The sequence below is a fragment of the Salmo salar genome, chromosome ssa04 (assembly GCF_905237065.1).
Source record: "Salmo salar chromosome ssa04, Ssal_v3.1, whole genome shotgun sequence".
In the NCBI taxonomy this organism is placed as follows: domain Eukaryota; kingdom Metazoa; phylum Chordata; class Actinopteri; order Salmoniformes; family Salmonidae; genus Salmo; species Salmo salar.
The window spans coordinates 54,119,064-54,144,893 of record NC_059445.1 but is presented as its reverse complement, the minus strand read 5'-3'; the positions used below and the strand labels follow the sequence as shown (position 1 = coordinate 54,144,893).

The following is a 25,830-nucleotide window of genomic DNA, read 5'->3' as shown; positions in this document are numbered from 1 at the left end:
TCTGGATGTCTGCCATTGAATTTCACACAAAGACAACAAAACGAATAAAATCATTGAACCCTATAGTTTAAATGAGATGATTAACTATTAACATAATGATGTGGGCCCTAAGCCACTGAGAAGAGCCACTCCCTATCGAAACCCTCAATGATACCATTAACCCATCTGTCAAAAGGCTGAGTCTAACTCATTGTCATTACTCATCGGCTCTTACCCTGGCACAAGGGTGACAACTATAGTGTAACTAGCTCATTGAAATATAGTCAATGCATTGCTCTCAATGTTTTTTCAAATGCACAATTTATTTGTTTCATCCAAAATAAATAAAAACTTTTGGACTATAAAATCAAGTCAACAGTTAAGTTATAAGAGCACTGCCGACTAGAAAGTCAAAGGTTTTGGATTAATGATACTCTAAAACTTTCAGAAAAGCATTTGAAGTAAAGTTGCTCAGGGTAAGTCTAATAAATTATGCATCTTTTGAAAAGAGTAAAGTATGAGAAGCATTTCTCAGGGGGATGTTCATTAGAGGTGCAGAGTGAAGTGCTGTAATGAATGATATCCAAACTGTCTTTTCCTGTTAAAACTCTGACGGCTCTTAATTGCTGCGTCCAGAATGACAAGTGTGAAGTCGGCCCATCATGTTGATTGCCTTAGCTACTAGAACAGGTCTGTCATCTCACTGTTCTCTCTCTCTCTCAATATATTCTCTCAGCAACACTTTACAGTGTGAATACTAGGGTTCAAACGAAAGCTGAAATAGTGAAGCAGAGGCATATGGGACCCCTGTGTGGTAGCCTGCCAAATAGCTTTTTTTGTACTGACAGGGTGTCTGTTGAATTGACGCACCAACCAGGCGACTCCATCTGCTAAATAACATGTGACAGTAAAACCCACAGAAACAGTCAGCATGGTGACAACGCTTCCCAATCCCTTTCTCCACAGCCAGAGAGAGCATTTCCTTCTGTTTCCCACATTGAGGATAAAGAACTTTACTTTTCATGGCAAATGTATGTTTTATTCTGCTTCCTGACCTCCTCTCTCCACAGCTTTTCACAGTACATGGTTTTCCATTCAAATGTTCAGTCTCTCACTCAGTATTCATTCTGATATCTTTACTTATACAGCTAGCTGGAGTTGCCAGTGAATATGGTGTACTAGTTGTATCAGTATGCACACTCCATTCACCATTAGTAACTCAATGGGTCTACAGTACAGCATTTACATTCACTTCCACAATGCCCATTATTTCAGCACCAAGGTAGCAAAATAAGAAAACTGAGCTTGGGGGAACCTAAATGTCAGCCCACTCTGTCACGGTTGTCGTAGGAATGAGAGGACCAAGGTGCAGCGTGTGTGTCGTTCCACATTTTTATTTACACTGTGAAACTATGCAATACATAAATAAACTGAAGGACAAAAACAACAAACCGTGACGCAGAGATGAAACATACACAACTCAAAATGAATCTCCCACAAAACCCAGGTGGAAAAACACCTACTTAAGTATGATCTCCAATTAGAGACAACGAGAACCAGCTGCCTCTAATTGGAGATCATCCCAAACAAAAACCCCAACATAGAAATACAAAACTAGAACCTAAACATCGAAATAGAAAACAGAGAAGAAAAAAAAAACCTGTCACGCCCTGACCTACTCTACCATAGAAAATAACATCTTTCTATGGTCAGGATGTGACACACTCAGCCAGCAAAAAACTTTAACAGCCAGTTGGCATCAATTCTAACTCAGCCGTATGCATTCACACACAGTAACTCAGACACTGCTAATTCTCATGATGTATTCATACAACCCTCTTTTGGCTCAACAGGCCCTTTTTCAAATCATAAACATTCTCCTGGGTGAAATGCAGAGCAGCAAAGTTACAATAGGTTGGTTACAACTGTCCTGAGGCAAATGAGACACAGACTGTTGTGTTGTCTATAATGGCCAATATTCCAGTGGAATCCCACCTTTGTCCTTTATCGTCTATCTCCTCTCCCTCTCCCCAGAAAGATAAATCAGTATGTTTGCAGCACAATAATAACCCACAAATATAGACAAAATAATAAAACTGTCTTAACGGGTTCTGAATCTTTGTTGCTTCAGAACACGTTAGACAGTTTTATTATTTAGTCTATATTTGTGGGTTATCTTTGTGCTGCAAACATACTGATTTATCTTTCTGGGGAGAGGGAGAGGAGATGGACGATAAAGGAGACAGACTGAGTATCACCATCCAGATACAGTAGATTGTTGATCAACTACTTTCATGATAACACGTCTGGATGAGCAGCTTTCACTGAGAAAATACAGCACAGTGCATCCAACAATCTTTCAGTATTCAAATGAAAACATTTGAAGTTCTGAATTCTCTCCTTACTGCATAAGCAACTCACGCTAAAAGCAGGTTGGCTGTATTGGACTTTTGTCATTTTTGAATGGGGTGGGGGGGCTGTCATTATACAGTGCTTTATAGAAAAGTGCAATCGTTGCTGCCATGGGGGCCCTGATGTTAACAGACTCAACATTTATTATGACTGTCATTAATCACTCAAAGTTGAAATCTCCGGACAAGGTGTCCAATAACGCTTATATTACCCCCCACACATGTCATAACAGGAGAGAGGGAGGATTGTGATTATTGATTAATCTCATCATCAACATTTAGGCTCCATTCTATGGATGTAAGAGCTCAACTCTTTGTTCTGGACCTGACACTACGCAAAAGAACCGGTCAATTCCACGGTAATAGAATGATGTTGAGATTCAGATTTTTCACTTTAAAATGTATGTAAAACAAAAACCAATGATTGCAAACTTAAACAAACCATAGAACTATGTACAAGGAAGAACTACTTTTAACAATTTCTACTGAACACTACAAAAACGTGTTTACTTGAAGAGCAGTGCAGATGCAAAGTTTGGTAACAGAATGACGGTTTGTGCTGCTTGTGCCGTCATTCTGTTACCAAACTTTGCATCTGAAATGTTCTTCAGGTAAATGTGCTTTTGTAAAACTTTCAGTGGAAATTGTTAAAAGTCGTCCTTGTGCATAGAGTTGTATGGTTTGTTTAACTTTGCAATCATCGTTTTTTGTTTGACAGAACTTTTAAAGTGAAAAATAGGCATCTCAGCATCATTCTGTTATGCTGGAATTGCCCAACCCAAACATATTTCTCTGTTAATGAGGTATCAGTACAAGTCACACTTGTCTAAGAACATTCAAGCCAGACCTCAATTGATAAGAAACAACTATTTTCCTGATATGAACAAAAACTGTTTATAACTGAAATCCCAATGATGAGAACAGAAGCAGTGAGAAGTAAGATAATCATTTTTTTCCTCAGAGGTGAGCTTCACTGAAAGCCTCTCTTCACACCTGTCACAGTTGTTATCACTACTATAAATGTATATTGCCACCATGCTTTTCCTTGCCTTTAGTACCTCCACTAAATGTACTTCATCTGCTAATGGGGCATGAGTGAACGAATGTTCCCCTTTTACTGCCCACATCTGGAAAAGATAAATCAAAGGTGAGGTTTTTCTGTGACCTCTGAAAATGAGTGAGTTATGAGAGCATTCAAATCAAAGTTAGCATTACTCCTGCCTTCTAACAATCATTTAACATCACCATAGAATCAAAACAGAATTATCTACTCCACCATCTCCAGCCATTAACGACAGCCATAATGCTTCCTCTAAGATATTCAGACTTTGTGTTCTCTCAAAGCTGTATATTAATCCTTCTGAATAATAGCCTCTCTTTATTCAAGCCCCTTTATGTAGAAAGGAAAAGTTAAGAGAAGAAGGCCCGGTGCCAAAATGAGCTGTGCCGAAACATGTTGCCGTTTTGATTGCATGTCTGCATTTAAACATTTTCTTTAGAAATGTCAAGATAAAAGACTCTTCAAACTCAAACTTGCTGCCTTCTAGTGTGCCTTTAACATCCTGATGAACGCCCTGAATCTACAGAATATTTTTTACAAAATGGTTGGTAGATTTTTATATGCACAGTTATAGTTTCCTTGGAAAAGGTTACTTTTTGTCACGTTTTAACAAAGTGCATGAAAGAAAGAGTAAAGAGTTGAATCCTAACTAATAGTGACCTTGACCTTTCCAGAACACATTGGCCACCGTTCTGTTTAGTCACCACATTCTGTGGCTATGAAAAGGTGTTTCATTCGATTGAACCAGCCAATCATTCCATTACATGACAACCTTCAAAAGGTCCTAGCCAGAGGGGAAAACCAGTGGTGCCGCGGACAACAGTAGAAAGCAAGAGGATATCAGACATCCTAATTGGAATAGAATGCACTGACTGTTAATTACTTCACTGAAGTTCTCATCTCAATAGACAGATGGATGACAACAAAATGTATCACTTTTATAACAAAATAAAATGAGCATGGCATTTGTAAACCGTAGCGATGGAAACTACAATTCCCATTCAAATCCCTTTTCCCTAATGCTTTATTGGCCATGAAAAAGTATAAGGGGCCAGAAAACATGAGAATAGGCAATCAAGCTTGACGAGCACAACTAGGCAGTGGAATGGATGACATCCATCCCAGACAGAGTAATTGTGTGTGCTGAACCCAGTAGACCTTTTTCCCCCTCTGTGTGCACTGAGAGGCATCTGAGATGTTTAATCTAAATGAACTGAGACTGGCTCTGTAGCCTACCAGGTAAAGTAACAGAACATTATGGCTCAAACACAATGGGCTTCCGCTCTCCAGAATGGGTCCTCAGTCTCTTTATTAGGGGATGTACTTGGCTGATGGAACAGGCTGTCTGACCCATGAGTTGATCCATTGGAAGATATCCATATCCAATTTTAATGATCTAATATTTTCACACCTACTGTATATGGTATATGGTGCATTCGGAAAGTATTTGGACCCCTTCACTTTTTCCACATTTTGTTACGTTACAGCCTTATTCTAAAATGTATTAAATTACTTTTTTTCATCATCAATCTTCACACAATACCTCATAATGACAAAGCAAAAACAGGTTTTTATAAATGTTTCCAAATTTTTATTATTGCGTACTATTCTTTGTACAGATGAACGTGGTGCCTTCAGGCATTTGGAAATTGCTCCCAAGAATGAACCAGACTTGTGGAGGTCTACAATTTTTTTTATGAGGTCTTGGCTGATTTCGTTTGATTTTCCCATGATGTCAAGCAGAGGCACTGAGTTTGAAGGTAGGCCTTGAAATACATCCACAGGTAAACTTCCACTTGGCTCAAATGATGTCAATTAACCTATCAGAAGCTTCTAAAGCCATGACATAATTTTCTGGAATTTTCCAAGCTGTTTAAAGGCACAGTCAACTTAGTGTGGGTAAACTTCTGACCCACTGGAATTGTGATACAGTGAATTATAATTGAAATAATCTGCCTGTATACAATTGTTGGAAAAATTACTTGTGTCATGCACATAGTAGATGTCCTAACCGACTTGCCAAAACTATAGTTTGTTAACAAGAAATTTGTGGAGTGGTTGAAAAACGAGTTTTAATGACTCAAACCTAAGTGTATGTAAACTTCCGACTTCAACTGTAGCTGCACGCGGTCAGATCAAATTGTACATGATAAATTTGGTTTGACATTCTATATGTCAAACCATTATAGCCTGCATGGGACAGTATTTTAACACTAGAACAGCTAAAGCAGTCATTTTGACTGATTTTTGTTTTATTATGCTATCATTTTTTAAGTCATCCACCATCCTTGACTTTTTCTAAAGAAGTCTGTTGGTGTTAGAATCTTAATATCACAAACAGAACTGGAGTTATAACCAGTTTTAGGAGGGCATGTCATTTTTTGATGGGGTAATGGGGGTTTTCCCCCATTACCTCTCCTTCTCCCAACAATAGGGCCTGCGCCTCTCCTTCTTCCTACAGTTGAAAGTGCTGTGCTCAGCTGATAATCAGCCCAATAATTGCCTCAACCTAAACTACACTGAAACAAATTTCACACATATTACATATAAGTATTAATTATATATATATATATATATATATATATATATATATATATATATATATATATATATATATATGTAGTTTTACATTTATTTAACTAGGCAAGTCAGTTAAGAACAAATTCTTATTTTACTATGACGGGGAGAGTGGGTGAGTTGATGAGTAAGGGGAAGCGAACTATGCATAATTATGTCATCACCAATTGTGAATGAAGAACAGGGAGGGCCATTCTGTTGTATTTATTCATTCTAATTATAATCTTAAAATTGTATGTACCCTATATCAGTCCACCTAATCAAAGCAGTTTATCAGTCTACTCTGGGCTACTTGGAGTAGGCTACACAGTGAAAGAGTGTGTAATTGTACATGCTAAACGGCTTTCAATATCTGGGAAAATATCCGCAGCAGGTGAGCTAGTGTCGGAGAATGTGTGGAACCTTACGTTGGCAAGGGGAGAAATATCACCATGGACAATTTCTTCAATTCACAGTCATTGGGGAACAAGTTGCTTGCAACAAAAACAAGTCTGGCAGGCACCATGAACAAAGTGAGACAGGAGCTCCCTCCCTTTGCGCAAAATAAGGCACCTGCACAGCCATTGTAGGCCTATTCCACAACGGTACTGAAGAATGATAAGACAATGGGCCAAAATAAAGAGAATACCAACAGGACACAAAGAGAAAACCAGAGGCTATTACATTTTACAACCAAACAAAGGTATGTCAAAGTGTGTCAAGCAAATGAAAGTTATGAAAATTGTGTCAACTGTTAGGACAAGAGATAACAGCTAAATGAAATCCAGCTGATGCCATTGCCAGAAGACTCAAACACAAGCTGACAATAATTGACTATTTTTGACTGCTGTCATATCGCCAAATTCATTATAATGTCGTTATTGCATTTGTGCTGAATTTCACTATTTAGCAAGGCCACTTGGCACTTATAATGATATTTAGGCTTCATAGGCTGAAACACCTGCATTTTGGAGCTGAGATACCCAAAAAAGCAAAAAAGAGACAATGTTTGTATGCGGATTTATTAACTTAATGATTATTTTTTTTGCATTGTTTGCAAACTGATATGTGACACATATTAATACAAAAATAACATGCAAAACATGTTTTATATATATATACTTTTTTTTGCTAAACAGGTGCCCCACCTGCCTTGAATGATGGGTTGCCACTGAAGAGCTAGCCACCGTAAACCCAGATGATAGTGGAGATCCACAAAGCCCAGTAGCAGATGACCAGGCTAGATATACAAACCACACACACGGCTGAAATGTTGTTTCAGCCAATCAGCATCCAGGACCCAAACTTCAAATTACATCTTGAAAAAAGTTGCTTGTCATTTATGGACCATAGGTTTTATTTCTGAACAGGTGACGAGCACTGTGGTCTATGGGTTGAAGAGGGTGCTGCATTGCTACCACCTGCTGGTATAATTAAGCAATAAGGCCCGAGGAGGTGTGGTTAGGGGCAGCAGGTAGCCTTGTGGCTAGAGCGTTGGGCCAGTAACTAAATGATTGTTGGATTGAATCCCCGAGCTGACAAGGTAAAAATCTGTTATTCTGCCCCTGAACAAGGCAGTTAAACCACTGTTCCCCGGTAAGCTGTCATTGTAAATAAGAATTTGATCTTAACTGACTTGCCTAGTTAAATAAAGTTTAAATAAAATATGGCCACGCTAAGGGCTGTTCTTATACAAGACGAAACGCAGGGTTCCTGGATACAGCCCTTAGCCGTGGTATATTGGCCATATACCACAAACCACCATTGTTGCTATTATAAACTGGTTAACAACATAATTAGACCAGTAAATAGTATTTTTGTGTCATACCCATGGTAAATGGTCTGATATACCACGGCTTTCAGCCCATCAGCATTCAGGCCTCGAACCACCTGGTTAATTAAGTTCTACATCTATTTGTACGGGTAGGCTAAGTCAAATCTGGGAACAAGACCGTTTACCTTCTTCAGCTGCTGACCTCTGACCGACGGCGCTGACTATCTGGGTCGGCCAGCTCCAGCGTTTGGTCGTTCAGTTCTTGTGATACCATTACGTGCAATACTTTAAAAGGTATATCAAAGGGACTTGTGTCCCATATCAGTCCATACAGTCCAAACGTCAATCTCTTTCTCCAACACGTGTCATCCGGAAGATCCGAACCAGAGGGTGGGCTAGCCAAAAGGAGTAGCCTTGAAAGTGTAGCTACCATCCGTGAAGTTAAGGGTCCGTGTACAGGTGGATTGATTACTTTCTGTAAGGAGCAAGAACTGAATGGACAAGGATAACTATTAGTAAGTAACTATTTATTTTACGCCTTATATGGTCAAACCACATAGAACACAATTAGACAAACGTCCTGTATCAATATGGTATGAAAGTCCTGCTTACTTCCTGGATCATGTCTCACACTGTTTTTGAATGGCCTTCAATACTATATAATCAAATGAATGAAAAGTCATTTATGATATGTCAAATTATATTTGTGGATTCATTTACTTCTACCCAGTGGTGATTTTAGCATGCAAATCTTGGTGGGGCAAACTAAAACATTTTTTTTTAGATGCATGCCCACAAAGCCTCTACACAACACAACACTAAACAATACATTAATTGCACTATAACGGTGACAACTGGTGCCCACAAACTGTTAGGGCCTACATAAAGCTGTCCCAACAGCAGAGCTTTCTTTTCAGCACCACGGAGTGAATCCTTACCACTGCTACACCTGATCCGTAATTTCAATTAAGACATTAATGAGCAAGCTAGGACGGATGTAGTCAATATAACTATTTGTTCAGCACTTTTGAAATGTACAGTGACAGATTTCAGAACATGGGCCGTTCTCACAGTATTCTGACTGGGCCAAACAAGGACATTCAGAGACTTGTCCTGAAGCCACTCCTGTGTTGTCTTGGCAGTGTGCTTATTGTTGTTGTCTTGTTGGGAGGTGAACCTTTGCACCAGTCTGAGGTCCTGAGCACTCTGGAGCAGGTGTCGTCAAGGATCTCTCTGTACTTTGCTCTGTTCATCTTTGCCTCGATTCTGACTACCGGTAGTCTCCCAGTCCCTGCTCTTGAAAACATCCCCACAACATGATGCGGCCACCATCATGCTTCACCGTAGGAATGGTGCCAGGTTTCCTCCAGACGTGACTCTTGGCATTCAGGCCAGCGTGTGTGTCGTTCCACATTTTATTTATACTGTGAAACTATGCAATACATAAATAAACTGAATGACAAAAAACAACAACCCGTGACGCAGAGGTGAAACATACACTACTCAAAATTATTCTCCCACAAACCCAGGTGGGACAAACACCAACTTAAATATGACCTCCAATTAGAGACAACGATGACTAGCTGCCTCTAATTGGAGATCATCCCAAACACAGCCCAACATAGAAATACAAAACTAGAACAACCCAACATAGAAAAACGAATCTAGAAAACCCCCGTCACACCCTGACCTACTCGACCATAGAAAATAACAACTTACTATGGTCAGGACGTGACATCAATCTTGTTTCTCATGGTCTGAGTGTCTTTAGGTGCCTTTTGGCAAACTCCAAGTGGGCTGTCATGTGCCTTTTACTGAGGAGTGGCTTCCGTCTGGCCACTCTACCATAGAGGCCTGATTGGTGGAGTACTGCAGAGATGGTTGTCCTTCTGGAAGGTTCTCCCATCTCCACAGAGGAACTCTAGAGCTCTGTCAGAGAGACCATTGGGTTCTTGGTCACCTCCCTGACCAAGGCCCTTCTCCCCCGATTGCTCAGTTTGTCCGGGCGGCAAGCTCTAGGAAGTCTTGGGGGTTCCAAAGATTTATTTTATTTTACCTTTAACTTTCATTTCACAAGGCAAGTCAGTTAAGAACAAATTCTTATTTACAATGACGGCCTACCTGTAAAAGAATGACGGAGGCCACTGTGTTCTTGGGGACCATCAATGGTGAAGAAATGTTGTGGTACCCTTCCCCAGATCTGTGCCTCGACACAATCCAGTCTCGGAGCTCTACGGACAACTCTTTCGACCTCAGGCCTTGGTTTTTCCTCTGACATGCACTGTCAACTGTGGGACCTTATATAGACAGGTGTGTGCCTTTCCAAATCATGTCCAATCAATTGAATTTACCACAGGTGGACTCAAATCAAGTTATAGAAACATCTCAAGGTGTAACGCCCTGGCCATAGAGAGGGGTTTTTGGTTCTCTATTTTGGTTAGGCCAGGGTGTTACGTGGGTGGGCGTTCTATGTTTATTTTTTTATGTTGGTTTGTTTCTTTGGTTTGGCCGTGTGTGGCTCTCAATCAGGAACAGCTGTAGATCGTTGTTGCTGATTGGGAGTCATACATAGGCAGCCTGTTTTTCCTTTGGGGTTTGTGGGTAGATATTTTCTGTTTAGTGTTTTGCACCTGACAGAACTGTTTGGCTGTCGGTTTCTTGTTTTTTGTGTTTATAGTGTTCTATCTTCAATAAATTCATGATGAGCACTAACCACGCTGCACCTTGGTTCACTCTCTCCAAAGACAACCGTTACACAAGGATGATCAAAGGAAACAGCACCTGAGCTCAATAGCAAAGGGTCTGAATACTTATGTAAATAAGGTATTTCTGTTTATTGTTTTTAATAAATTTGGAAGAATTTCAAAAAACCTGTTTTCACTTAGTCATTATGGAGTATTTGTGTAGATTACTGAGGAAATTGTTATATTTAATACATTTTATAATAAGGCTGTAACGTATCAAAGTGGAAAAAGCCAAGGGGTCTGAATACTTTCCGAATGCAATGTATATACAGTACCAGTCAAAAGTTTGGACACACCTACTCATTCAAGGGTTTTTCTTTATTTTTACTATTTTCTACAATGTAGAATAATAGGGAAGACATCAAAACTATGAAACAACACATATGGAATCACGTAGCAACCAAAAAAGGGTTAAACAAATCAAAATATATGTTATATTTTAGATTCTTCAAAGTAGCCACCCTTTGCCTTGATGACAGCTTTGCACACTCTTGGCATTCTCTCAACCAGCTTCATGAGGAATGCTTTTCCAACTGTCTTGAAGAAGTTCCCACATATGCTGAGCACTTGTTGGCTGCTTTTCCTTCACTCTGCAGTCCAACTCATCCCAAACCATCTCAATTGGGTTGCGGTTGGGTGATTGTGGAGGCCAGGTCATCTGATGCAGCACTCCATCACGCTCCTTCTTGGTCAAATAGTACTTACACAGCCTGGAGGTGTGTTGGATCATTGTCCTGTTGAAAAACAAATGATAGTCCCACTAAGCGCAAACCAGATGGGATGGCGTATCGCTGCAGAATGCTGTGTTATCCATGCTGGTTAAGCGTGCCTTGAATTCTAAATAAATCACAGACAGAGTCACCAGCAAAGCACACCCACACCATCATGTCTCCTCCTCCATGCTTCACGGTGGGAACCACACATGCGGAGATCATCCGTTCACCAACTCTGCGTCTCACAAAGACACGGCGGTTGGAACCAAAAATCTCAAATTTGGACTCATCAGATCAAAGGACAGATTGCCACCGGTCTAATGTCCATTGCTCATGTTTCTTGGCCCAAGCGAGTCTCTTCTTCTTATTGGTGCCCTTTAGTAGTGGTTTCTTTGCAGCAATTTGACCATGAAGGCCTGATTCACGCAATCTCCTCTGAAGAGTTGATGTTGAGATGTGTCTGTTACTTGAACTCTGTGAAGCATTTATTTGGGCTGCAATCTGAGGAGCAGTTAACTGTAATGAACTTATTTATCCTCTGCAGCAGAGGTAACTCTGGGTCTTCCTCTCCTGTGGCGGTCCTCATGAGAGCCAGTTTCATCATAGTGCTTGATGGTTTTTGCGACTGCACTTCTGAAGTTTTCCGGATTCACGGACCTTAATGTCTTAAAGTAATGAAATGTCGTTTCTCTTTGCTTATTTGAGCTGTTCTTGACATAATATGGACTTGGTCTTTTTTTAATGTATTTTACCTTTATTTAACCAGGTAGGCTAGTTGAGAACAAGTTCTCATTTGCAACTGCGACCTGGCCAAGATAAAGCATAGCAATTCGACACATACAACAACACAGAGTTACACATGGAATAAACAAAACATACAGTCAATAATACAGTAGAACAAAAGGAAAAAAAAGTCTATATACAGTGAGTGCAAATGAGGTAAGTTAAGGCAATAAATAGGCCATGGTGGCGAAGTAATTACAATATAGCAATTAAACACTGGAATGGTAGATGTGCAGAAGATGAATGTGCAAGTAGAGATACTGGGGTGCAAAGGAGCAAGATAAATAAATCAATACAGTATGGGGATGAGGTAGGTAGATAGATGGGCTGTTTACAGATGGGCTATGTACAGGTGCAGTGATCTGTGAGCTGCTCTGACAGCTGGTGCTTAAAGCTAGTGAGGGAGATATGAGTCTCCAGCTTCAGAGATTTCTGCAGTTCGTTCCAGTCATTGGCAGCAGAGAACAGGAAGGAAAGGCGGCCAAAGGAGAAATTGGCTTTGGGGGTGACCAGTGAGATATACCTGCTGGAGCGCATGCTACGAGTGGGTGCTGCTATGGTGACCAGTGAGCTGAGATAAGGAGGGGCTTTACCTAGCAGGGTCTTGTAGATGACCTGTTGCTGGTGGGTTTGGCGACGAGTATGAAGCGAGGGCCAACCAACGAGAGCGTACAGGTCGCAATGGTGGGTAGTGTATGGGGCTTTGGTGACAAAACGGATGGCACTGTGATAGACTGCATCCAGTTTGTTGAGTAGAGTGTTGGAGGCTATTTTAGATGACATCACCGAAGTCGAGGATCGGTAGGATGGTCAGTTTTACGAGGGTATGTTTGGCAGCATGAGTGAAGGATGCTTTGTTGCGATATAGGAAGCCGATTCTAGATTTAATTTTGGATTGGAGATGCTTAATGTGAGTCTGGAAGGAGAGTTTACAGTCTAACCAGACACCCAGGTATTTGTAGTTGTCCACGTATTTTAAGTCAGAGCCGTCCAGAGAAGTGATGCTGGACGGGCGAGCAGGTGCGGGCAGTGATCGATTGAATAGCATGCATTTAGTTTTACCTGCGTTTAAGAGCAGTTGTAGGCCACGGAAGGAGAGTTGTATGGCATTGAAGCTCGTCTGGAGGTTAGTTAACACAGTGTCCAAAGAGGGGCCAGAAGTATACAGAATGGTGTCGTCTGTGTAGAGGTGGATCAGAGAATCACCAGCAGCAAGAGCAACATCATTGATGTATACAGAGAAGAGAGTCGGCCCGAGAATTGAACCCTGTGGCACACCCATAGAGACTGCCAGAGGTCCGAACAACAGGCCCTCCGATTTGACACACTGAACTCTATCAGAGAATAGTTGGTAAACCAGGCGAGGCAATCATTTGAGAAACCAAGGCTGTCGAGTCTGCCAATAAGAATGTGGTGATTGACAGAGTCGAAAGCCTTGGCCAGGTCGATGAATACGGCTGCACAGTAATGTCTCTTATCGTTTAGGACCTTGAGCGTGGCTGAGGTGCACCCATGACCAGCTCTGAAACCAGATTGCATTGCGGAGAAGGTACGGTGGGATTCGAAATGGTCGGTAATCTATTTGTTAACTTGGCTTTCGAAGACCTTAGAAAGACAGGGTAGGATAGATATAGGTCTGTAGCAAATAGCCCTTTTGCCAAATAGGGCTATCTTCTGTATACCACCCCCACCTTGTCACAACAGAACTGATTGTCTCAAGCGCACTAAGAAGGAAAGAAATTACACAAATTAACTTTTAACAAGGCATTGCAGGTGACCTCATGAAGCTGGTTGAGAGAATACCAAGAGTGTGCAAAGCTGTCATCAATACAAAGGGTGGCTGCTTTGAAGATTCTAAAATATAAAATATATTTTGATTTGTTTAACACTTTTTTGGCTGGTACATGATTATATATGTTATTTCATAGTTTTGATGTCTTCACTATTATTCTACAACGTAGAAAATAGTAAAAATAAAGAAAAACCCTTGAATGAGTAGGTGTGTCCAAACTTTTGACTTGTACTGTATATATACAGTATATATATATATTTTATTTTATTTTTAGCTGAACAGGTGGGTCTCAAAACAGGGCTCTGCCCACCTGATGCCTTTCATTAAGGTTTAAGGCGTTTTCTTTTTCGTTATTGAAAACCTTCATAGAAGGCATTTGGTAGAAGTAAATTATGCTGCATTCATATCCATGTGGAAAGGTATAATTTCCAGTTGTGAAGTAGTATATATGAGTTGGATGTATTCACATGCTTTTGAGAAACTTTGAACTGCTATTGCCAAACAAGCTTCATCAACCATAAACTAAAAGTATTGCTATGATGCTCGAAAACAAATTATAGTGTTCAATAACATATTAATAGATTGCTTAATATAAATGTTTTATTGTTGCATTTAACTGCTGAAAATGCTGTTATTGAGGCAATGGTAGTTAATGTCAGAGGTCACTGTGTGGGAGAATTCGGAGCCCAGGGATGATAGACGAGTTTCCCCACCAGTAATTACCAGTTCGAGGGGCGTTCAAGTGAATTTTTCCCAAACATATGTGGTAAATACCACATTCCCACTTGGTTATGAACGCAGGGTTAATCCACGAAGTAGTAGGGAATTGTACCATACAATTAAAGTGCTGGCCAATCAGATATAATTATACAATTAGTTACCAGGTAAATTACAAAATAGCAGATTCCATGGTAGAGATGAGCATAAACTATAGAGTTAGAGGACTGTAGGTGGATATAAACCGTTTTAGCATTGACATTGAGGGCGTCCACCATTTTAAAGTAGTCAACTGGGTTGGGATTCCTACGGGTCGGGAGCGATCAGCTTATTATCAGAGCATTGTCTTATTCAAATTTCGTTGCCTATGGTTAGTAAATGGCTTTAAGCTATATCACTGCCATCTAGTGGCCACAATAAATAAACAACATACTATTTATTTCAGGACTCCAGCACTGCAGTTGGAGGTACATCACCAATATGACTTGACTTGAATATTAGCTTGATGCTTTTTTTAAAACACAAACTAAGAAGAAAATGTACTACTGTCACAGACTCCATAATGGCACAGGTGCAAAGACCTAAGATCCTCTATCTATGCCATAAATGTATCATGAAATAGCAAAACTCTTGTAAAATAATTGTACAATGTCTAAACAAAATACTCCAAACTGCCCTTTCCTAACACTGTAGGCATATAATTCTCAATGAGATTAGCCTGTATAAATAAAGGTTAAATTAATGAATGCTCGTCTTATATATTTGGGGTTATATACAATTTGTAAAAAAAAAAAAGAACATTGATCAGGTAATTGTGTCCATTGTGTGGTATTCAAATGCGAAGAGTTGGTCAAAACAGAGTGCAGTGTACTTAACTTGTAGAAGATGGCGCCAGAGCTCTTTTTAAGAGGGAAAATTCTACATAGCGCACTGCACCAAAACCCAGCACTACTGTATTGATCACTAAATTTGGAAGATCCCAACTTTCTCATTTCAGAAGTTATTAGCCTGATATATTTTCAACAGTGAATTAACCTTCTGTCCACTAACCCATTTCCCTGCCATTTATACCCCCTTATCCATTAATGCAACTATCACCTAGGTTGTCTTTTAGGGAATTAGGCTTGGGCCTTTTGTTCAGAACATGAACCATGATGTGTCAAGGCATCACTAAAAAGCATTTCAATGCATCGTCATATATGTCAATCTACATCCAGTCTCTCCAGCACAAGCGCTTGGTGTAACAAAACACTGCTATAGCCTACAGTAAGTATCTGCTCTGAACCCTACAGTCTGTCTGTCTGATATTGTGTGTACAGTACTGCTGTTGTGTCTTGTCTCTAGTAACACTGACTGGGTGTACAGTAGGCCTCGGTGAGTCGGTGAAGGACGGAGACATCTGTATATCCAACTATTCTGCTCCTACAAGCTGCTGCTCACAGCGCATGGCAAGAGCACATCAAATGCACTCACACACATACAAGCCTGGCTGTGGTGCGCGGCAAGCCTTGTCCACCATCATTGTTATGTGAGCTGAGTTGCAGTTTCTTTTCTTCTGCAAAATAAAAATGAATCTAAAGGCTCTGTGTCTATGGCTTTGGTGCAAATGAGGCACACGAAGGTCTTTGTTTGATAAAGCCTATTTCTCCAATTGTGTGTGTTTATAGCTCTTTAAAGAGTAATTGTCTTTGGTTGATGATCCCAGGGACCAAATGTGTGGGGTGCGGTAGGCCTGGGGGTTTAGAATATAGTTTCAATTTGATTTGTCAACATGAACTCCATTGAATTATGATATGCAAAGTCAAAGGTAAAATGTTCATACAACATTGCAGTTGAAGTCTATGAATAGACCAGGTGTTGGTACTGTTAATGTACTTTAAATGTGTTTGCTTGTGAGCACGTGCACACACACACACACACACACACACACACACACACACACACACACACACACACACACACACACACACACACACACACACACACACACACACACACACACACACACACACACACACACACACACACACACACACACACACACACTTATCCCTCTGACAGTTGTTTGCTTTGGTTGAGTAAAATGTATTTTTCAAGTGTAATTTGTAAGCCCCCCGCACCTCTCTGATTCAGAGGGGTTGGGTTAAATGCGGAAGACACATTTCAGTTGAAGGCATTCAGTTGTACAACTGGCTAGGCATCCCCCTTTCCTAACAGTGAGAAGCTTGTGTTTGGCCATATGCAGTTGATGTCTTGTTTTTTATGTGAGATCCCTTGGGGGCAAAACTATAAGAGAACAGTCAGCAGATTCTGATAACATGTACAAGCAGGGTGTTTGTTTTACTCATCAGAAATCAAAGTGGCCTTTGTGTGTAGCAGGATTTGATTCCCCAGCCTGCTAGTTCAGGAGGGTCTTTTGAGTTCAGAACAACATTTCGGAGCTGTGGTTCAACTGATTTTCCAGCGATAGAAAAACAGACTGCAGAAGTGCTCTGTTAACTCTCTCTCACCCACCACGAGCAAAGGAATTAAAGAGTCCACCATCCTCAGTGGAGAGCCAGGGAGGAGAATTCAAATGGAAATTGTTTATCAAAGAAATTAAACAATTATTCATAAAAATTAATCAACAGCCTGAAGAACAAGAACTGTATAATGTCGTTAATGTTACCTGCATACTTTGTGAGGTAGATGAAATATAACAAACTGCTTCAGAACTTTTACAGTAGGATACATTTTGAGATTTCATGTTATTCATGAATGATTTGATTAATTGGTTACCTCACGATGTGACATGTTCATGACACATTGAAGCGGTAGCCTATAAATGTAAACATAGGTTTGCCTTTTTTGTCTTGTAATACATACAAGGCCTTTGTCTTGTATGTATAGGAATACTATACCAAGGCAAATGAACTGTACAACTTTGTATAAAGAGGGCCCTAAATTACTGAATAGCGTCTTCTGAGTATCTTAGAACATCTGGACTATATGCATGCTATTAACAATTAGAAGTTTAGGACGTATGCAATACAGTATAATAATAATCCATCTAAAGGACATTTATGACCATGGCTTCACATTATTACTGATTTTAAAATTCTTATCTTTCACCTCAGTAACAACACAATTCTCATTGAATGTGTGATCTGTAAGACATTGTTAAATATGAAGAGTAATAGAGATGATGCTAGCAGCAGGCTCTGGTGGACTGGCTAAGCTCTGTGCTTTGTTCCCAGATTGCAGGGTTAACGATTTTCCGTCCTGGGTGGCGGGGGAGGAGCGTAGAGAGTGAGTGTTCCGAGCGATCCGAGTTGGAGAATTAGGATGCAGCTCCCGTCGTCAAAGCCGAGGAGCTGTCTGCTGCCTTCCCAGCAGCCCCTGGGCCAATGATGGATGATATATGCAGTGTGGCCCCAGTGCTCCCCAAGCACAGTCTGGCTATGCCACACACACACACACACACACACACACACACACACACACACACACACACACACACACACACACACACACACACACACACACACACACACACACACACACACACACACACACACACACACACACACACACACACAGTGAACCTAGGATATTTGTTGCTAATTCACCTCCACCAACCAATGCCTACTCAACCAATACATGAGCAGGGAATAAAAACTTTACTAGAGAAGTGGAAATCAAATTGTTATAACACTATGTGAGGTTTCTTATATATCACCTGGGTTGAACTTATCCTGTAGGCTGTAGGGATCCCTAGAAATAAAAGACAGACGTGTAATATTCATCAGTTTATTTTCACACTTTTTATTTGTAATGACATTTTACACTATTTGAATTCCATCATTTGCTTTCTTTACAACAATATTCAAATATATATATATATTTTTTAAAGATGATTGTTTTATGGAATAACATAATAAAATATAAATATTTGAGGAAATCTTATGCACGCATCTCAAGAAACATTACATTATCACTATATAGTCATAAAAGTTCTTGCAAAACAAAAACATTAGCCTAACTCATATGTTATTGCTTTTTGGATACATGATGTGCACTTGAACATAATGTATCTGGTCGGGTGTTTAAGCATTAATATGTGTGTGTGTATGTGTGTGGGCCTGGACAGTGTACGGAGTGTGAGGGGTCAGGCGGTGCCTCACCCCCAAAGCCCCTTGGGACATCTAGCTTCCCTTCCGCCTTTCTCTTGTCCTCCTCCCTCCCTCTCTCTGCCTGTTCTCATTACCCTTACCTGCTGTCTTGCTCTCCTCTCATTTACTCTGTAGACCTGACTCTCCTCCTGCAGTCAGTTTAGCCCCAACCCAGTGGCCCTGTCGCCTGGGAAACAGTCACTGCATACCAATGATGAGGGGAGACGAAAAGAGAGCGCCCTGCTCCGTCTGAGGAACGGCCTCCCTTCTGCCACCCCCTCCCCTACACCTCCGCTACCTCCTCCTCCTCTTTGCTCTGGGGGAAGAGAGAGGGAGGCAGAGAGAGAAAAAGAGAGTGAGAGGGAAATAGAAATAGAGAAACAAGAAAAAATAGAAAGAGGGAGAGAGAGAAAAAGGGGGGAGGGATATACACCAGTGTTTGAAGTGACTACAGTAGGACAGGACAGACTGAAAGGTTGTATGGTGTCTCCCTCTGCACAGTGGGAATCTAGATCTGCAGAGCAGTGCTACCAGCTAGCCCCAAACGACTCTGGCTAATTACCCTGCTCCAGGCTATCTGTCTGTCAGGTAGAGAAGCAGCCAGCACGCCTGACATTTCTACTGACTCATGGCGAGCCAATGCGCCATGTGGACCAAAACAGGAAGAAAGTTAAATGAAAACACGGAGACTAATTTCTCCAAATGTAACAGATTTGGAGATGGCAGATGGCAGACCTCAGTGTTACAGTGACTGTGATTTGGTCTTACCTGTGAGTGAGCAGACACATAGAGAGAAGGGGGGGCAATTAGTGACAGCAGAAAAATTACAAGGAAAAAAGTATGTTAATCATGTTAACAATGACAAGAGGAGAAACATTTCAGGACTATACCGGGGATTCATATATCTGAGTCACACAAACATTCAGGCATAGTAATTCACATCATAACCACTCAGTGTGAAATATGACTACACAGATTGTGTCCATGTGACCACCTATGCATTGGTTGGGCAGTGCAGTGCACTCGAGGACACACAACAAATGCCCTCTGTCATGATCGCTTTCAGCAGTGACACAAGGGAGCCAGTATGCAGTATTTGAGTGTGTGTGTAAATGTGTTTGTGCAGGTCTGTGTGCAGTTTCTGTGACTCGGTCTACAGTCTCTGACTGGGCATGTCCTTGCCAGGTAAAAGATACATTCATTAATTGGTCCAAGTAGCTGTTGGCCAACCAACCAATGGGTTAAAAGCATTTGCCTGTGGCGACACAGCCAGGCCAGCTGTAGGTCACATTCAAGTCCCAGCCAGTTGAAACCCAACCTGCAAGACAGATCCTAATTATCCCAGCCAGTTGCGGTTCAATAACTCCAGCAAGCTGGCAGCAAGATACCACGTTTCCGTGGCAACGACTCAGACGAAGTGATTTGCAGATCAGAGTGAGACGGGAGGTAACCGTGGATGTGGGGAGGAGGGAGGGAGGAACGGGGGAATGGAGAGGGGGTGGAAGAGGGAGGGAGTAGTACTCAGCTAGAACACCATCATGGGCCGTTAGAATGCACGTACACAGATAGAATACACATGACACGCACATAGACATGCACTCACACATGCAGTACACATACAAACAAACACACACATACTTAGGCACACACAAAGTGCATACCAGTGGACATGCTAATGGTCATGCACTGTTCAGTGTCTCTATACTCCATCCCCATACCTACGGTTGAAACGATGTCTCAGGTCAGGAAGAGGTAGATACTGTCCTTCCACTGTTCAACTTACTGCAGTGGAGTGTATCCCTGGGCATTGCTGCCCTGAGCATAAAAGGTAAAACTTGGCCCTGTATATTTTGGTGCCATGGTTATATTGTCTAAAGCAGAGTTTCCTAAACTCGGTCCTGGGTCCCCCCTGGGTGCACATTGGGTTTTTTGCCCTAGCACTACACAGCTGATTCAAATAATCAAAGCTTGATAATGAGTTGACTATCTGAATAATCTGTGTAGTGCCAGGGAAAACCCCAATATGTGCACCCCTTGGAGGCCCAAGGACTGAGTATGGGAAACACTGGTGTAAAGGGCTGCACGTATATTGTCTAAATCAGGGTTTCCGAACCGTCTCCTTATTTTTTGTTTTAACCCTAAACTGGCACACCTGATTCAATTAGTTAAAGGATTAATGATTAGTTGAATAATTGAAACAGGTGTGCCAGTTAAGGGTTAAAACCAAAATGTGAAACGTCTGGGAGGCAGGAGAGGGTTGGGAAACCCTGGTCTAAAGCACTGCATTCCCCTAAATTGGATTAAAATAGAAAATTAGATTTGAATTTGGATGGTTTTTTCGGGGAACGAAAGTTGTCATTTGTGTGATTTTGTGTGTTTTCAGGTGACTGTCTGGCCTCCTGCTGCAGTGTCTGGAAACACAGACATCGTCAGCCCCCCACCACCACCACGCACTCACACACCTGCTGCTCCCCCATCTACCGGAGATGAGAGATCTGCTGAGCTGCAACTCACAAGGCACAACAATGCCTGACAATCAATGGTAGAAAACAAAACCCCAAAAATCCCTTTAAATCCATCAGATTTCTGTGTCAACTCTGTCCATTTGAAATGTGCGAGCCGGCCTTTAATCTGCCCTTATTACATTTTATCACACACAAATGTGAAGCGCTGAGCATCACACACACAGGCGGACTTGGACAAAAATTCTGCTCTGGCATTTCAGCCACACCAGCCCACATCACCGTGACTTACACACAAAGGCAGTAATGCTACTGACACATAACATAGCTAACTATTGTACAGCATCTCAACTTTTACTGTACCAGTGACCCCTGAAACATGGTCCTCCTTTTTTAACCAGCTCATGTTTAAGACAAATACAACGTGCTAAGACTAGCATCACTGGGACCAGAAGACCCGGGGACCACACTGCCTGTGCTGGGCCCAGCAACATCCTAGGGTAACACTCTATTTTAAGTGTCCATAATAAACTAATTTATAAGGTATTTCTAAGGCATTTACAAACCATTTACTCACCATTTATTAATCCTTAATACCACATATATACATATATATATATATATAAACATACACTACAGTTTGAAAGTTTGCGGTCACTTAGAAATGCCCTTGTTTTTGAAAGAAAGGATTTTTTCCCCATTAAAATAACATCAAATTGATCAGAAATACAGTGTAGCATTGTTACTGTTGTAAATGGAAACGGCTGATGATTTTATGGAATATCTACATAGGTGTACAGAGGCCTATTATCTGCAACCATCACTCCTGTGTTCCAATGGCACGTTGTGTTAGCTAATCCAAGTTTATCATTTTAAAAAGGCTAATTGATCATTAGAAAACTGTTTTGCAATTATGTTAGCACAGCTGAAAACTGTTGTTCTGTTTAAAGAAGCAATAAAACTGGCCTTCTTTAGACTAGCTGAGTATCTGGAGCATCAGCATTTGTGGGTTCGATTACAGGCTCAAAATGGCCAGAAACAAAGTACTTTCTTCTGAAACTCGTCAGTCTATTCTTGTTCTGAGAAATGAAGGCTATTCCATGTGAGAAATTGTCAAGGAACTGAAGATGTCGTACAACGCTGTGTCCTACTCCCTTCACAAAACAGCGCAAACTGTCTCTAACCAGAATAGAAAGAGGAGTGGGAGGCCCCGTTGCACAACTGAGCAAGAGGACAAGTACATTAGAGTGTCAGGTTTGAGAAACAGACGCCTCACAAGTCCTCAGCTGGCAGCTTCATTCAATAGTACCCGCAAAACACCAGTCTCAACATCAACAGTGAACAGGCGACTCCGGGATGCTGGCCTTCTAGGCAGAGTTGCAAAGAAAAAGCCATACCTCAGACTGGCCAATAAACAGAAAAAATTAAGATGGGCAAAAGAACACAGACACTGGACAGAGGAACTCTGCCTAGAAGGCCAGCATCCCGGAGTCGCCTCTTCACTGTTGACGTTGAGACTGGTGTATCGGACAGATGTGTATGGCGTCATGTGGGCAAGTGGTTTGCTGACATCAACGTTGTGAACAGAATGCCCCATGGTGGCGGAGGGGTTAGGGTATGGGCAGGCATAAGCTATAGACAACAAACACAATTGTATTTTATCGATGGCAATTTGAATGCACAGCAATACCGTGATGAGATCCTGAGGCACATTGTCATGCCATTCATCCGCCGCCATCACCTCATGTTTCAGCATGATAATGAACGGCCTCATGTTGCAAGGATCTGTAGACAATTCATGGAAGCTGAAAATGTCCCAGTTCTTCCATGGCCTGCCTACTCACCATATATGTCACCCATTGAGCATGTTTGGGATGCTCTGGATTGATGTGTACAACAGCGTGTTCCAGTTCCCTCCAATGTCCAGCAACTTAGCACATGCATTGAAGAGGAATGGGACAACATCCCACAATCAACACCCTGATTAATTCTAGGCGAAGTAGATGTGTCGCGCTTGAGGCAAATGGTGGTCCCACCAGATACTGACTGGTTTTCTGATCCACGCCCTACATTTTTTTAAGGTATCTGTGGCCAACAGATGCATATCTTTATTCCCAGTCATGTGAAATCCATAGATTAGGGCCTATTGAATTTATTTCAATTGACTGATTTCCTTATATGAACTATAACTTAATAAAACCTTTGAAATTGTGGCATGTTGCCTTTATATTTTTGTTCAGTGTATTAAGCAGTCTTATAGCTTGGGGGTAAAAGATGTTCAGGGCCCTGTTGGTTCCAGACTTGGTGCATCAGTACCGCTTGCCGTGCGGTAATCCAGCACCAAAGTCACTTCTTATGAGCTGTACTACTGTACAGCTCATAAACCCACTTGCTGGGCTGAATAGACAGATTTAGAAGAGAATAAACATTGATAAAACAATTAAAAACACAAAGACAGTCCCCGAATTGACCTTTATTGTAATACATGATGACTTGTGATTAGTATAAAGCACTGTATAAATGTCTAGTAGATAGCTATTGCCTTAACTATGTGTTATAAAAGCCAATCTTTAGGCCATATTGAAAATAGCCTAGTGTCTAAATGTTCCCCAAAATCTCCCTTCCCTAATTAGCCTACTATAGTAGTTATGAAATATATTTCATACAATATACTGCCACAATATTAGGCCTAACTGGCAGTAGTAGGCATGATCTGTGTCAGTGTGCCTTTCTCAGTTTTTTTCCTACCTCGACTGCACCACTGCAGCTGATCTGTAATTTCTCACAGACAGAGCACTCGGATCAGCAGAGCCAGAACTTTTAGCAAATAAATTGGTTAATTTCACACATTTTGCAGCGTCGGCCTTAACTTAATCGGCACCACTTTTCAGTTTTTCTGTTTTGACTGAGTGACTGACAGAGTCAGAGAGGGTCTCACTCATTAATGATGAGCGTTTGACTTTGAATGTGAATTTGCGCCACCTCAACTGAGCCAATCAGAAAACCGGGCTGGCCGTTGCTCACTGGTCAGCCAAATGCATCAAAATAGATCATTAGGAAAACAGATAAAGACCGCAAAAGTCATTCAAAAAAAACTGTGCCTTCAGAAAGTATTCACACCCCTTGACTTTTTCCCACATTTTGTCTTACAGCCTGAATTTAAAATGGATACATTTATATTTTTTGACACTGGCAGACACACAATACCCCATAATGTCAATGTGGAATTATGTTTTTCAAAATTTTTACAAATTAATAAAAAATGAAAAGCTGAAATGTGTTGAGTCAATAAGTATTCAACCCCTTTGTTATGGTAATATTAAATAAGTTCATGAGTAAAGAATGTGTTTAACAAGTTGCATGGACTCACTCTGTGTGCAATAATAGTGTTGAACATGATTTTTGTTTAACATCTCTGTACCCAACACATACAATTATCTTTAAGGTCTCTCAGTTGAACAGTGAATTTCAAACACAGATTCAACCACAAAGACCAGGGAGGTTTCCCAATGCCTCGCAAAGAAGGTCACCTATTGGTAGATGGGTAAAAAAACATATTGAATATGCCTTTGTGCATGGTGAAGTTATTAATTACACTTTGGCTGGTGTATCAATACATCCAGTTACTACAAAGATACAGGAGTCCTTCCTAACTCAGTTGCCAGAGAGGAAGGAAACCATTCAAGAATTTCACCATGAGGCCAATTGTGACTTTAAAACAGAGTTTCATGGCTGTGATAGAAGAAAACTGAGGATGGATCAATAACTTTGTAGTTACTCCACAATACTAACCTAACTGAGTGAAAAGAAGGAAGCCTGTACAGAATAAAAAATATTCCACAACATGCATCCTGTTTGCAACAAGGCACTAAAGTAATGCTGCAAAAAATGTGGCAAAGAAATTAACTTTTTGTCCTGAATACAAAGTGTTATGTTTGGGGCAAATCCAATACAACACACTACTGAGTACCCCTCTCCATATTGTCAAGCATAGTTGTGGCTGCATCATGTTATGGGTATGCTTGTAGTCATTAAGGACTGGGGAGTTTTTCAGGATAAAAAAGAAACAGAATGGAGCTAAGCACAGGCAAAATCCTAGAGGTTCAGTCTGCTTTCCACCAGGCACTGGGAGGTGAATTCACCTTTCAGCAGGACAATAACCTAAAACACAAGGCAAAATCTACACTGGAGTTGCTTACCAAGAAGACAGTGAATGTTCCTGAGTGGCGAGTTACAGTTTTGACATAAATCTGCTTTGAAAATATATAGCAAAACTTGAAAATGGTTGTCTAGCAATGATCAACAACCAATTTGACAGAGCTTGAAGAATTTTGAAAATAATAAAGAAATATTGTACAATCCATGTTTGCAAAGCTCTTAGAGACTTACCCAGAAAGACTCACAGCTATAATCACTGCTAAAGGTGGTTCTAACATGTATTGACTCAATGGTGTGAATCATTTCATTTTCAATAAATAAGGTAAACATTTCTAAAAACATGTTTTCACATTGTCATTTTGGGGAATTGTGTGTAGTTTAATTATTTCATAAATGTTGAATTCAGGCTGTAACACAACAAAATGTGGAATAAGTCAAGGGGTGTGAATACTTTCTCAAGGCACTGTATATATTTGAATGATTTTGTCAATTTCAACCAGCCCACCACCATTAAACGATGGTCCGGCCCA

The 25,830-nt window shown here is 40.9% G+C and overlaps 1 long non-coding RNA gene across 2 annotated transcripts in view; it reads right to left on the bottom strand.

Annotated features, from left to right (window-relative positions):
- Nucleotides 1-17,099: 17,099 nt before the first annotated feature.
- Nucleotides 17,100-25,830, bottom strand: part of LOC106603548 (uncharacterized) — a 101,597-nt gene continuing 92,866 nt past the window's right edge. For both annotated transcript variants that reach the window (XR_001328433.2, XR_001328432.2), the window contains exons 4-6: nucleotides 18,782-18,996; nucleotides 18,248-18,282; nucleotides 17,100-17,967 (exon numbers count right to left, since the gene is read on the bottom strand). This is a non-coding gene — a long non-coding RNA (uncharacterized lncRNA). The remainder of the gene's footprint in view (nucleotides 17,968-18,247; nucleotides 18,283-18,781; nucleotides 18,997-25,830) is intronic.